Source organism: Excalfactoria chinensis, chromosome 8 (assembly GCF_039878825.1).
Source record: "Excalfactoria chinensis isolate bCotChi1 chromosome 8, bCotChi1.hap2, whole genome shotgun sequence".
Taxonomy (NCBI): domain Eukaryota; kingdom Metazoa; phylum Chordata; class Aves; order Galliformes; family Phasianidae; genus Excalfactoria; species Excalfactoria chinensis.
This window is the reverse complement of record NC_092832.1, coordinates 6,760,608-6,774,540: the sequence shown is the minus strand read 5'-3', so window position 1 is coordinate 6,774,540 and position 13,933 is coordinate 6,760,608. Positions and strand designations below refer to the sequence as shown.

At 37.4% G+C, this 13,933-nt stretch overlaps 2 long non-coding RNA genes across 3 annotated transcripts in view; one reads left to right on the top strand and one right to left on the bottom strand.

Annotated features, from left to right (window-relative positions):
• The window catches only part of LOC140255636 (uncharacterized), a 45,296-nt gene that overhangs the window by 14,429 nt on the left and 16,934 nt on the right, over window positions 1-13,933 (top strand). The window lies entirely within an intron of this gene.
• The window catches only part of LOC140255635 (uncharacterized), a 61,908-nt gene continuing 52,053 nt past the window's right edge, over window positions 4,079-13,933 (bottom strand). Inside the window, exons 3-5 of one of the 2 annotated variants that reach the window (XR_011904511.1) lie at window positions 5,120-5,193; window positions 4,967-5,038; window positions 4,079-4,882 (exon numbers count right to left, since the gene is read on the bottom strand). This is a non-coding gene — a long non-coding RNA (uncharacterized lncRNA). The remainder of the gene's footprint in view (window positions 4,883-4,966; window positions 5,039-5,119; window positions 5,194-13,933) is intronic. The other variant, XR_011904510.1, reaches the window with a different exon arrangement.

Here is a 13,933-nt window from a genome sequence, read left to right as displayed (position 1 = left end):
GTGTGCTTTTCAAATATGTGTTCTTTTGTTTCCCTCCCTTCTTCCAAACAGTGGCATTTACCTCTGACTGCATTTCTAGTGTAGGATGTGCAGGACCGTGCTACTTTTACATCTCTTGCATATTGGTTTGCCAAACCCTCAGTCTGTATAAAGTGGTGTAATTCCACTGAAATCAAAAGTATGCTGACTAAAACCAGCGGGAAACCTGCATTCACTAGTTAACAAACCATGATCCCTGTGAACTTCTGGAATTTTCTTCCAAAATTGTTTTGGAGATGTATGGATATCTTCCTGAAGAGGCTGCACATCGCTAGTGATGTTCTGTAGACCACAGCTGGCTACTGTCTTTGAAGCTCTGCTTCTCCCTGTTGTCTTCACAATTACAACCTAAAGGTCTGTCTGAAAGTTCTTACAGTCCTAGTATCTGTCTAGCTGTTTGGGCTTCCCTAGTCTGCAGGGCAGCTGAAGCAGTCACTTCATTTTGTTTTGTCAGATTTCATTTTTTGTCAGTATATTAACCAGGGGCATATTGACACAGGATGGTGAACTGCGTGGCATTTAAATGTAAATAGATCATCTTGAACTCTAGGCTTATTATGGCTCATTATTTGGAGGCAAATACAGTAATTAGCACAGGGTGTACTTTATGTTAATTAGGAATGTTTTACACATCAGATGGTGATGTTGACTTTAGAGGGCAACCACCTGGACTCAGCTCCTGCTAGCTAAAATTAATACTTGTGTATCTTTTTTTTTGCTTCAGTGTTTCAAAAAGCCCATGATAAAATATTTTAACTGTTTAATTACTAAATAGCATTTCCAGGCAATCGAATAGCTTAATAGCATGTGATTATTGGGATAGCTTGCCATTAACTGTAGGTGATATCACAGTTTAAATAGCATACATACATTGTAGTTTATTTTGAGTGCAGATGCCTCTATCTATCTTAATGGCCAAGGGAGCACTACTTTCTAGGTACCTTGCCTCTTTACCAGGCCCATTCTGGACTCTGGTAGTATACACTTGTGGTATCTGGTTTGATTTGGACTTGTCTTGACAATGAAAGACCTAGAGTGGCATTTCTAATAGAGAATAACAAAAACAAATAAAAAAACCCACTGTGCAACATGTTACGCTTTCAGCTCTCATGATAAACCATTTACAGACTTGATAGGTAATTCTTTGTTAAAACACAAATATATATGTATATCTATTTAGGGCTAGCTTGGGCGCAACTTTATCTGATGACAAAACCAGGAAAGGTCAGTATGTGTGTTGTACATGTTCTGGCTGCAGAGGTAGGGGATTCAGTTCGGATTTACTTGTCAAGTATAGACAAAATTTCTGTTGTAGTTCATGGCTTTTGTGGATTGGAGCTCCTGCCCCTGGGTCTTTCCCTGTATTTTTTCAGATGTAAACCTACAAGGAGTCTCTATTTAATTCCTGTGTAATTATGACCACAATGCTGTAATCAACGAGTGTTGCAGAGATTATGTAATTGATCCTAAAAAAATGGCAAGTGTTGTATTTCAGGGGGATGAAATAACCTACTTCAAATTAGGAAAAACTTGTGGACACTAATATATATGTGGAATAAAGTTAGATAAATTTAAATGTGTTAACCGTGTGGTGCCATTACTAATGCTATTTTTGGCTGAAAATGATCAGCAGCTCCTTGTAAAACAGGGAGGCATCAGACTATTTCAGCTAGCTTTGGCTGGGCTGTTTGGAACACAGTCTGCTTTTCTGGCACTTGTGCTAAAAGAGGAAACTCAGGAAGACTAATTTTTTTGTAGAGAAGTTGAGAGAAAATTATACAAAGCTAAGTAGAAGAGAGAGGGGAAGATGTGGATAATAATCTGGAGTGGATGATAACTCTAGAGAGAAAAAATGTCATTTGATTAGGAAAAGGGGGTGATCAGCAAGAAGGAAAATATGGTTTTCATGTCAAAATGGCACTTACTTCCAGTGAAAGACACATGGCTGGAATGCAAGATCTATGTACTACTTCTACTTCAGATACTGACTATTTCTGTATTTAACTTACACTGTATTGCTTGGCCATTGTAAAGCTTGTATTTGCTTGGCCATCTGTAAAGCCTAAAATATTAGTGTGATGGTATTAGGACAGTTTTCATTTTGCTGTAGTCCTGAATCACCTATGGTTTTCTTAGGTATTCATTGTGTTGTAGTTTGAAAGGTAAGATTGACTTTTTGTGGTTGGTAAACAGGAGTTAGAGACTTGATGCTGAAGCTGTTGGGTTAGATGCTTTCCCCCATTTTGTTCCAGAAGCTGGGGAAAAATAGAACAGTTTCTGGAGGAAATGGAAAACCCCAGTGACTGCAAACTTAACAGCAACCACTTGTTACCACCTTTTCTGTTACATGCACAGCATTGTGGACTGTGGGAAACTGTGATTGGTCTCTTATGGGAAGTATGTTTCTTCTCCTCCTCCTTGGCTGCTTTGAAACTAGTGCTCCTGTTATGTCAAGGTCCATTGCATTTGCTGTAACTTTGATATGCTTGACCTAAAAATTTTGCTGCGAGTGAATTATTTACAGTGACACTGAGGAGCAATTTTCTAGAAGGTCTCTATAGCCTGCAGATATTGTATTGGGTATGGATGTATTACATTAACAAAAAAGCAAAAACAAAAAACAAACAAAAAAAACAAACACACACCCAACAACCCTGAAAATGACCAAGGAACTTCCCACAATATTTCACAGCTACTGTTGCTGAATAGGGATCACTTTTGCTTCAATATGTAAAGGAAGTGTGAGAAAAGCAGTGTCTCTTGTCAGGTCTGGTACTGCTTTGCCCATGAGCATCCTGTAAATTAAAAGAGTTATTAAATTATCAAGTTGTATGAAATACTGTATATTTGTACACTATGGAGATTCTTAATTTTGATATGAAAACGTGATTAAAATCACTGACACAACTTACACAAGGCAACAGTGTTATTGTAAATATCTTTTAACAGGTAAAACATCTATGCATTTTGAGAGTGCCATCAACACCCCCAGCCCTGTAACTAACCTTCTTTGTCTTGCACTGGATCCTGTGTCCCTACAACAATTGTACTGTTCAACTATTATCAATTACAGTATGGTTTATTTTTGTATTTTCTTCTTTTGTTGTGCTTGTAGGCGTTTACATGCCAGGATCTGGTTCTTTCCACTGCTGTCAAATTCCACAAACTTCAGTAATGTCTTCAGAGTTCATAAATGCATAACACAGCTGTAAGTTATATTAGTAAAATTAATAAATGCAGAAATAAGACAAGAATAAAGTAGCTGCAACTGAAGTTCAGAGATGTCCTTTTAGATAGAATATTCAACCTGCTTTTAATACGATACATATATATTATTTGATAGTTATTCAAGTTCTCATGGCTGTGTAGAAGTGAGTGAACTTTAAGATAGAACCCAGGGTTCTCTATGCAGCGTTGTTGAGAAGTCCATAATCACCTCTCCTGTTTGTACTTAACTGCTGCTCCTGACCTCAATAGACTCTGTGGATACTTTGTTGGTAAGTACCAGAATGAAAAAATACATATATGTATTTCTAAATAGTGTCTTAATTCCAGGATTTGCTTTAATTAGTGTGCCTCTCTTTGAATAACTGAGTTTTTAAATAGCAATGTAATCTTGCATGTAACTGGGGACTGATCCCTTTCGTTATTTAAATAGTTATCATTTAGCTAGGCTGTTAGTATACTGTTTGCAAAGCATGTACAGATGCTTCCTCTCATGACAACCCTGGTGGTTGTATCCAATTCCAGTGCTCTGTGGTGAAAACTGCTCACTGTCCTTGCTTAACTGTGGTGCTGAACTTACTGTGTAAATAACCAAACTGAAGTATTGTTAATAGACCTCAGCTTTTATAAGGAGAAACTGGGAACATCGTGATGACCTAAATGTTAGAAGCAATTCTACTGCAGAACATTGAAATGGCACTGTGTGAAGGCTTGCACTTACCTTGGATGACTTCTGAAGGGCAGAAATGTAGCCTGGGCTCTGTTTTTCCAACTGCGTTTAAAAAAGGTTGTAAGGAAATAAGGACAGAGCAGTGAGCTTTCATTATGCTTTTATTTTTTCATTAGTGATAGCAATACTGAGTGTGACATGAGTACCTAAAGTTTAGAGTAATTTTACAATTTAATTGATAATAACCAGGTATACATCTATTATCTGACCACTAGAAAAGGCAAACGTAGTAATTCTTGCTGTCTGATACCATTTATTGAGGTGTGCAAGATCATTTTTATGTAAAACTACTGAATTCTTTGACATACTTTGTCCATGTCTCTGAATTCTGGCTCCTGTTTCTGTTTTTGTCTCAGCAAGTGCAGAAAAGACTTCTGTAAACTATTCCATAATACCTATTAGGGTAAGATTTACATACCCTTTCCTCTTATGCTCAGTGCTGAGGAATACATACATACAAAGTTCTCTATGTTACTACTTGTTTCTACATACATACTGAACAAGCATTATTTTGGTATCGGTGATGCTGAACCATGTGAGGGATGATATTCCAGAAACATGCAGTGCTTCTTTTATTTTTAGTCAATGTAGATAAATACACTTAAAAACAAACAAGTGAAAATTGAATATCCTCAACTATTTTTTGACCAGGAAAATGTAACCTATAAGAAATGTCTGCTGCTCCCTATTCCTTTCAGAGCTGACATTCCTCCCTGTTGCACCTGTAAAATGTGGGGCCACAGTTGCATTCATTGTTCAGTGAGCTTGTCCACATAGTTAAACCCACCGACAGCAATGAATGTTGATTGTGACCTTTTTTTGTAAAGCATGGCAGAGTAGGGGAGAAACCTCATGTGCTGGTTAGGTTTCTATCTTCGGTGTGAAGGCCTGAAAGCATGAAGTAAGGAGGAGGATGGTTAGCTGGAGGGTACAATCAACGGTCGATGGTTTTCACTTAAATTCCAAACTCACCGACAGCGTTGAATGTTCACTGAAGCAACCACTACAACAGAACTCCATTGACTTGACAGCATCCTTAAATTTCTGAAAGGAGGGGGGAAAATCAAAGTTGACATGATTATTTTCATCACGCAGATGATGTAATTTCAGTCATTGTTCTCTTACCAATACCAGCACCCTTCTCTTCTTATTCAGTTTCCTTCTTTGTGCATGGAGCTGGCAGCTTCCCAAATGTCTTTCTATGAAAAGAAAAGGTATTAGGTATTCCATTTATTCAAGCTTCAACTATGTAGTTGGTCATTCAGGCAGAGTTAGATTGGTTAATGTCCATGTTATTACAAAAAAGAACTTCATAGCAAACTAAAACATATAAGGTTTTACCTGTGTATTACCAGATCCTGCCAAGAATACTGTGAATCAGAGTTACAGTTTATACTTGACCCAATAGAGTAAAATCTGCCAATATTCACCTCTTGAGTTTACATCAAGGTTTGTTGACCTAAATTTCTTTTTATGGTGTTTTTTTTTTTTGTGGCTACACCCTGTTTATATCCAGAACTTGATCACTACAAATTAAAGTGCATAACAATTTCCACAGTAGCACAAGATTTTTTTTATCCCTCAACATCTGGACTTTCCAACTAAGTTTTCCTCATACTTTTAACACTGTGTATACACAGATATTTTTACACACGCACTATGTTTAGGGTTACAATTTTAAGGTTTTACTGGAAGAATTGCTGAGGCTGTAGCAGAAGGCACAAAATGGTAACAGGGATTTTACCTTACTTGTGCTTGTTAGCAGTTCTCCTGCAGAAGGTTGATCTCTTGCAGCTTTGTTGGCCTGAGTTCCTTTAGTTAGGGCTGTTCCTAGTCTGCTGTGCTGAAACTGATTCATTGGCTTGTAGGAGCTGCTACTTGTTAAATCTTTTACCAGAGGACGAGCTATTCTTGTACTTTCTCATTGCTTTCTACACTTAACAAAGAACATTTTATAAAGATTTCTCTTTAATTTTGTTTATAGTACCACAAAGGGAGGTAGCACTAAAAGACTTTAAGTCATAAATATGTCACCTGCATATTTTTTCTTCTTTAAACAAATGCTTTGACAACACCTTTGTTGTATCTGTTTCAACAAATTGCTCTTCTTGTACAGATAACTGTATTTCCATCAAATATCTAGAGAACAGTAGCATTGATACATCCTGCTGGAGAACTACAGAGGAATGGGGTGTACAGAATTTCTCCTTTGTGGTGGATTTATTTATTTATTGTTTAGGAATTCCACTGTGATTGTGAGTATCTGTCTCACCAACAGATCCAACCAACTGCGGCAGAGATGTCCTCTCCCACATTTTTTTTTTTGTGCTGGTCCAGTTCAACTCCATGGGTGTAGGGGCAGGGAGTTCTTTACACCAGCATGAGCTGTAAGAGCATAAATCTCTTCAACTGAATAGTCTTTTGCTCCTCTGCATTCAACATTGCTCTAGCAAAATACATATAGGGTCACTTGTGTTTCAGATATTCCCTGTTATGAGCTTTCTTTATGCTTTTTTGTTCAGTACTTATTCCTGCGGTCTTATTCCCTGCTTCCCTTTGTCACATCATATTTTAATGTGACATCTGGCCAGACTGATACCTGGCAGTTAGGATGGGGTGTAAGGGAAAGAGAGGAGCTGTGTAGAGCTCATGGCTGGATGGATTGCATCTTAAAAGGAATTACTTTCACGGGTTATTATTATTCCCCCCAACCCTGTAATGGGAAAACCTCAGTATTTCCTTGGTTACCAAGCCACTGTTGAAGTGGGCTGAAACTTGTAAGTATAAAAACACAAAAAAGTACTCCTGAGCTCCAGCCATCATTCATGATGTGTGCAGGTTATGCAGGGTAAAAATGCTTTCATCTTCACTCATCTGGTTTTAATTTTAATTTTTTTTTTTTTTTTTTCTAAATCCCTTACTGGGCTTAGCTAGCTATTACAAATGCCAGCTTTATTTCAAGTTTTATTTCAGATCTACAGGCTTATGTGAACATTCAGAGTGGATGTATGGTGTTTTTTTTTTTTTTTACTTAAGGTTAGTAGGTCATAAATAAACCAAAGCACTTTCCTTGCTGTGAGCAATAGGGTCATGGTGTACATGAAATATTGCTTTAAAAAAAATAGGAACCTAACGTGAATTGACAGAGGTACATGAGGAAGTAGTTCGTTGTGTTGCTGTAAAGGCCATAGGGATTTGGACTGCGAGAGCTGCCTGTTTTAGGAATAGATTAGATATCCTGTCTGATGACCTGTACTTAATTTAAGTGACTGCCTTTGCCAGCCCTTCCAGAGGGCAACTGTGTGAAGTAGAGCATCTCATCTTCAGTCCTTTTCTTCCTCTTGATGGCCTGACCTAAATTGGAGATATGGGTGTTGTGCAAACAACAATTACTTCAGTTGCTACGTGAGCTGCATCTTCAGTTCTAATTAGTTTGCTTTTCAATTTTGACCTCACTATCTTGAATCAAAAGACAAATATTCATTATACCAGTCAGTAATGGTAACGAGACTTTGTTATGCAATATCTTCATGTTTAACAGCTGCTCTATGTAAATTATTTTTTTTTATTTAGCTCCCTCTTCCTACTTAGATGCCTTGAGCTACGAAGTACTGCTCTGCCTTGCTTGTTGCTCCACCTCTTCCTCTCTTGTTTCTCCCACCCTCACAGTAACTTCTTGCTGAAATAGGGCCTCCAACAGCTGTTTTGGTATTTTTATCAATTTTACTCCTTCTCCAGCAGTGCAGTCCCTTAGTTTGTTCAGTTGAACAAACATATTCCTGTCTGGGGGGCTTTCTTGCATTTCTAGATGATGAGACCAGTCTTTTTTAAACTTACTTAGACACTCTACATGGTCTATAGCATTGTGGTTTGTTTTGTTCTTCCTTTGCAAGCGTTGAATTGCTACTGCAAGGCGGAGCTGAGACTTTTTCTGATGGCAAACAGTCACATTTAAAATAAAAAAATAAAAGACAACTGAAAATTAGGGTTAATACTCATTTTACAAAGCTATCTCATGGATATTATTCTTGGCTACTTCTACTTGCCTTTTCCCACAGCCTGTCAACAGGCTTCCAGTCATACACTTGGGGACAGGATGTAATGTAACGCGTGGATGTATTTTTAATTGTCACTGAAGTGAGTTCCAATGCAAGTGCCTAAAAATAACTCTAATGCACATGGGATCAAACTCTCAGTTAATGAAAACTGGTGCAAGTCCATTGAAATCAGTGGCATCTGTCTTTCTACCAGCTGGCACCTGGATGTTCCTCCAGAAAAAAGTAATGAAGTAGAATGATCACTCATCAGTTTTTATCATCTTTTCCTTCTCTCTCTCCCCCCCCGGTTATCTTAAGCTATTTTTAGATGCTGAATCTTCATGTTGTATCTACATTTTACCTGCAATAAATTAACAGCAATACTAAATCTCACTGTGTATTGACAGTGCTGTGCTTCCATCAAGAGGAGGAATTAAATCCAGCGGACTGTTGTTATTAGAGATTCAATTTATTTGTGAATGTCTGAATTATACGCTGGAAGTAAAGACTCTGTACAGCCATCAAAAGGAAAGTCTTTACCTGACAAAATGAAAAGTGTTCATTTCTTCTTTGATCTTAAAAATTGCAAGAAGAGGACCAAATAACCTTCACTGTAATATAAGTCTCTAATTGTATTATACAAACACAACTGCAGTTGTTTCCGCACTTGACTGAAGTATGGCTCCTAATTATTTCTGCAGTAATGCTAAAGGCCAGTGTTTTTCATCTAGATGATTAAATGTTTTGTATTGCTGTCAGCCTATGGAAGCATGGTAACACCGATGAGAACCTCTGCTGGAATAAAAGCTGTTTCGGGGAGTATTTACTGGAGCATGGTCACTCCTGGGGAAGAGTAGCTGCTGTATAATGTTTCAAAGTACTCATGCTTGCCACCCCAGTCAGGAGAGAATACTACAAATGCACGTGATGGTATGGAGAAATCTGAAGTTATGCAGAATTAGCCGTGTTCTTGACTAATGGAAAGGAAGGGGAAAGTAGAATGGCACACAGGAAATGCTTTTTTGGAGGTGAAAAAGTAATACAGTGGCTGGTCTCAAAACAAACCAAAACTTCTGTGATATGCGTACATGTCACAGTGTAATGTGCAGTCCATTGGGTTCTCTTGTACTGGTTCCTGGGCCAGCAGAACTACATCTTCAAGTCTGCAAGCTGAAGTGCTTGTAGCCTCTAACTAGGTTTCTTAACAAGCCTGATTTCCAAAACCTGACTGAGCATTTGAAGCAAAACCTGTCAAGTAACATGATGTGTTCACAGGGCAGTTTGAGGTAGAATCCTCATTAGCCAGGTTAGTTTAGGAAAAGAGTAAATGTGAAGAGTAGTAATTGTATTTGTTCAAATACTCAACTGTTCTTCCAAAAATAATGTATTTAGGACTTGAAATTTTACCCAAATTTTATTTGCTTACTCTTTCATCAAATTAAAAACCCTTCCAAATCAAAATTTAATGTGAAAATACCCAATGCAGTATGATTTTTGGTTGGTTTTTGCTTGCTGCATTAAAATTATAACTCGGTGAAAATTTAATGCTATTTGTATTTATGAGATCACAGTTGCATTCTTATGTTCTAAATGTACTTTTACATTTGAGCAATTGAACCAGACTCTGCAAGTTGAGTATTCTTTTATGTTAGTCTTGTTTGAAATTGTGTTTTTTCAGCATGGGGTATTGCTGTGCTGGACCTATTGGCTTTGTTTTATATCTCAAGCCAAGAAATTGGTTTATATGTTCTAATACTGTATGCAGTTTTCCAGTCCTTTTGGACAGCAGTTCTCCATTTTTTTGTTACTGGGACATGTTACTATTTATGGAAGCTATACACATATTTCTAGGTTCATAAATCATATGCTAACATGTGTTCTTTAGATCAGTAGATGGAGATTTTTAACTGCTTTTTACATTAATATGTGAAGCAATGCTCACCTATCAACATTGTGCTTAAATTTTAGTATTTTAGAAAATAACTCTGTAATGTAGCTTTGAATTTTTGGATATTGCAAACAGTCTGGCATAGAGTTCTGAGTGGCCTGTACCCAAGAATGTCTAATAGAAGCTGTAGAGTAGATGGGGTAAATATTACAAGCAACGTGATCAACTTGGCTAAAACACAAGAAGTTCTGTTAGTAAAAGTCTGTACTATATGCTGCTTTTGAAGGGAATTTCTTACCCTCCCCCTGCTTAAATAGGAGCCCTTCTCTTATTTGTTGAATCTGAATTGTGTCTAGAGGCCTACATTTTTGTCTTTGTATATTTCCCATGTGATCCTGCAGATAACATTTGAAGTCCAGTGACTGTGAACCTGTGTGCTGAAAACATGTGGTATGAATGGAAATGAAAGGCTATGTGCAAGTTAAAATGTAAGATGTGGGAAAGAAAATTGTGTATGATAGGATGTGTGCTGGATGAAGAATTTAAAAAAGAAAAAAAGAAAGCTTCATTTTCTTATTTTGTAATCTCAATATTTATATTTTTTGCATGAGGATTTTTACAGCTGTAAGTACAAAAATCTTCAATATCAATTCAGTTCAGCCCTTATTAGAATCCTAGAATTGCTCAGGTTGAAAAAGACCTTAAAGATCATCAATCCAACTGCAACCTAACCATACTCTAACGACCGTCTGCTAAATCATGTCCCTGAGCATCACATTCCTTATTGTAAGGAAGGATCTAGTTGTAGGTAGCAAATCTCTGATTGGCTGCTTTTCACCATCTGCTCCACTGTGTTTCCTTCATGGGAAAGGAGACTTGGTATTTTGACACTGAGTTAATAATTATAGGCAATGGTAACTGGGTTTTCATTGGATGAAAATCTGTCTAAAAACAGAAGAATATTCTGTATTACTAAAAGATATTGCTTTAAGTCCTGTCATAAGTTGCCTTGGTCTTCGCCTGCTCCTCCTCCTGTTTTTTAAATGAGGAGGGAAAAATCAAGACCAAACCTTTATAAAAACTGCAGCAGCAAAAAAAGGAAAATCTGGTTCAGAGCAGATGATGTGATTCACATCTTAAATTTTCTGGTCTATTTCTTTGCAGTATTATCTTTTAGGTTCTTACGGTGATTATGGCATACATATACTCAGGAAAAACATGACTGAGGCTTTTAAAACAGTTTTAGTTATTTGTGCTTTTACATTTGAAAAATCTCATTGGAGTTTTCATTTTCTTTGGTCTTGGGCGCTGCTGTTGTGTTAGCTTTGGGATTCTCCATATGCCTATACTTAATGCAGCCAGAACAGAGTGCAGTTGCAACTGGCTTTAAATATCCCATCCCCCTCTTTTTTTGAGTCACTCTAGGAATGGACTGTCAGAATTACCGAATTCAAATAATTATGGTCCTGCTGCACAAAGTTTCTTTTGATCAAGAGCAAGTCATTTAAACCCTAACATTTAGTGGGTAATACTTGGAGCCTCATAAAAGTGTAGTGATGGCTGATATCTCATAGTGCTTTGAACATGTGAAGTGCTATATAAACAATATAGGGCTATTGCACACAACTCAAGCTATTAGCATTTGAGGCACACTGCCCCAGGCCCTTAGAGAGGGAGTTGTGTGTCCTCACTGGTAGAGAGGCACCTTATTAGATTCTGTAACTCTGCTTTGTTTAAATATCAGGAACTTCTTGCATAGAAATGCAAAAATAGAAATGGAAAATAGATAAATGTACACATACGTTTTCAAATGCTGTGTATATCACACCATACTAGCAAAGGCAGAGGGCATTCAGTTAGAACTGTTATTCTGCAAATGTAAGGATGGTAAATTGCTGCCTGATGACAGTGTCTGCTTTGCTGTAATTGTTTTGGCATTTTTGTGGGATTTTTCCTTAGCAAAATTTCTATATGTCAGAATTTTTATTGCTGACAAACTCAGTATTTTCCACATAAGCTTTAAAATGAGGTTGTGCTTCAAATTCATCCTTAAAAATACCAGCGTGTTTCACAAAGGTTAAACCACAAATTCAAGACTATGGTGACAACTTCATGGGCGTTTGTGTATAAATGCTGATGAAATAATATTCTCAAGCCATGAATTTAAGTTAAGAAAATATAGAGGCATTTGCATATACAGGCAACATAGTGTCCATCTATGAGTAGGACATACTGCTCAGTTTGGAACAAAGTTTTCTAAGGACAGTTGGAATTGCTGCTTTTGCTTTGTTTTGAGTCTCCTTTGCATGTTCTGTGTGCTTTGATAAATAAAGCCTGCTGCTGAGGATGCAGAAGATATGCCTGTCTTGCAGTCACTTCAGTGTACATCCTGGGGCAGTAGAAAGACTTATGGCTATCTTCAGGGAGAAGAGGAAATGCCTTGAAGTCTTTTTATGCAAGTCACTGCTGCGGTTTAAAAGAGCAAAACAGTTTCTGGCCCATAGTTAGCGCAATGTGCTTTTTGCCTTCTCGAAGTGCAACATCAGATACGCTTCTAAAGAAGTGCTTTTCTGCTTATTTTGTTGTTATTTTTACAGTCTTGAGCTTAAGCTTTTAGGCATGTTAAATGATGTTTACAAGCTTTAGATTTTTGTTACACAAGTTATGGATTTGTGTTACTATTATCTAGGAAAAACCATTCAAAACAAACAAGCTATTGGCTAAACCCTACAAAGCTCTGAATACAGCATAAGCTCAGACTTGGAAGGACTGGGCACACAGCTGAAATGCTTAGTGTAGCAAAAACCATTGCAATACAATTACTTGCACTAGATCCAATGATTTACAGCATGGGTGAAGCGTAATCCTACATGTGCACAAAGTTAATGTCTCGCTCATTTACTATTGTTTTCCTATATATAAAGGCCAACACAAAAAACACTTGTTTTCTGCTCTGGCAATTATGTTTTTAAGTACTGTCTAAACAAAGCCCACAAGAAAAAGTTGTAGGATTGCAGGAACTCTTATAAAAGCTTTATCTATTTTGTTGAAAATTGGTACACTTGTAGTGTTTTTAATTTGTCTATGCTTTTGTGGCTGACCCAGCATCATCCTCCTTGTCCCTGTTCAGTTCAGCTGCCTTTTGAAAAAACACTTTGTGCTCCAGTGACCGCTTTAAACTTTCTATTGACAAAATTAAACCGGATTCTTAATTTATTTTTCCAACAGAAAGTGTGAGTTGAAAGTGGTCATTGGCCCAAAAACCTGTGGTGAGAGCAAAGATGATTTTATTAGGAATGGGGAGTGATGTTTAATCTCTTTTCTGTCCTTCAATCCTTTTTTCCTGCTAATTTCTTACATCCTCTTTGCTTTCTGCCCTTTCCCAGACTCCCAGGAAATGCAGTCCTACACACTTTCCTGAAGTTCCCCTCTTCCAGCCCCACAGCAGTGAGGTTTCCCTTTTTGTAGTTATCTGCTGCAGGAAAGAAAAGTAAGCCAGGAGGAGAAGGAGAAAAAAAATACAAGTTTTGGGACCTTGACTGAAACTGTTTCATTAATCCAAATTTTGTCTCTTAAAACAGATGAACTAGAGATGACCTAGAGGACTGGCAATGCAGTAAATGACAGAATCGGATGAGGGAAAATATGTATAGCCAAAGGACGTGGGGATTATTAAAACATTCCCTTTGCTTCACATGTGCTTGTGCGTGTTTTAAAGATTCATGTGAACATGCAACACAAGCAGCAGAGTGTGATGGGAGAAAAGAGGGTTTTCTCTTACTTTGGGAGATCTAAAGCTATCAAATGGATTTCCACACAACTGAGTCTTGCTTTTTTCCAGTTCTGAGTATATTTAAATATCTAGTCTGTACTCAGTAGTATGTCAAAGAGATTCCAGTGCAACCAGCACCTTTACTGGGATCATCAGGTTTAGAGAACAGCCTCTGTAACCACTAACAATAATAATAAAACCATAATCTATACAACCATAGGTAACTTGGTTGTTCTGAGAGA